This window comes from Humulus lupulus, chromosome 8 (assembly GCF_963169125.1).
Source record: "Humulus lupulus chromosome 8, drHumLupu1.1, whole genome shotgun sequence".
Taxonomy (NCBI): Eukaryota; Viridiplantae; Streptophyta; class Magnoliopsida; order Rosales; family Cannabaceae; genus Humulus; species Humulus lupulus.
The window spans coordinates 160996140-160996967 of NC_084800.1; the positions used below are offsets into that span (position 1 = coordinate 160996140).

Here is an 828-nt window from a genome sequence, read left to right on the forward strand (position 1 = left end):
GCAAAGGAAATGGGTTTGCCAAACCAAGACCTATCACATGAACAGGGTGCTTTGCACTTCTACGTGTGAACTTGGACAGGATTAACAATAGCTGGGTGGCAAAAGACTTTAGTCTGGTACATAATCATGGCCTATCTTTGAAGACGGAGTTGCAATTTTTGCAATCTAATCGAGTTGTACCAGATTCTATTGGTGCCCAAGTAATGTCCATGTAAAGATCAGGTATACATACATGTCATATTTTCAATCACCTCGCACAAGAAAGAGGTGGACGTGAGTACCTCCCTTTCCTAAAAAAAAGATCTTTACAATTGGATTGGTTGGCAAAGAGAAGTCAAAGATGATGATGAGACAGATGTTGAAGGAGCTTTGGGGTACTTGGAATGTCTGAGCCGAGGTGATCCTGGTTTTTTAAGACACACGCAATGATGTTGAAAATAGGATGGCAGACCTTTTTTGGACTGGATTAGGATTTGTTCACTTATCTGATGATGAGGGCAACTGACACACAACCGCTTGAATCTCTCCCAATACTCATATAATGACTCCCCAGTCTGTTGGCGAATGCCACAGATTTCCTTCCTATACTGCCAACCTTAGATGCTGGGAAGTAACGCTCCAAGAACATTGTCTTCATTTCATTCTAGGTATTAACAATTCTAGGAAGAAGGTAATATAGCCATTCCTTTGCACCATCCTTCAAAGAAAATGGAAATGCTCTTAATTTAATTTGCTCTTCAGTTACTAACACTGGTTTCATACTAGAGTAGACTATGTGAAACTTTGTCAGATGCTTATTCGTGTCCTCTCCTGGAAGCCCATAGAGAG

The 828-nt window shown here is 40.8% G+C and overlaps 1 non-coding gene across 1 annotated transcript; it reads left to right on the top strand.

Annotated features, from left to right (window-relative positions):
- The first annotated feature begins 483 nt into the window (after positions 1-483).
- Positions 484-589, top strand: LOC133799148 (small nucleolar RNA R71). The gene has a single exon (XR_009876345.1). It is a non-coding gene; the product is annotated as a small nucleolar RNA R71 (small nucleolar RNA).
- The last annotated feature ends 239 nt before the right edge of the window (positions 590-828 follow it).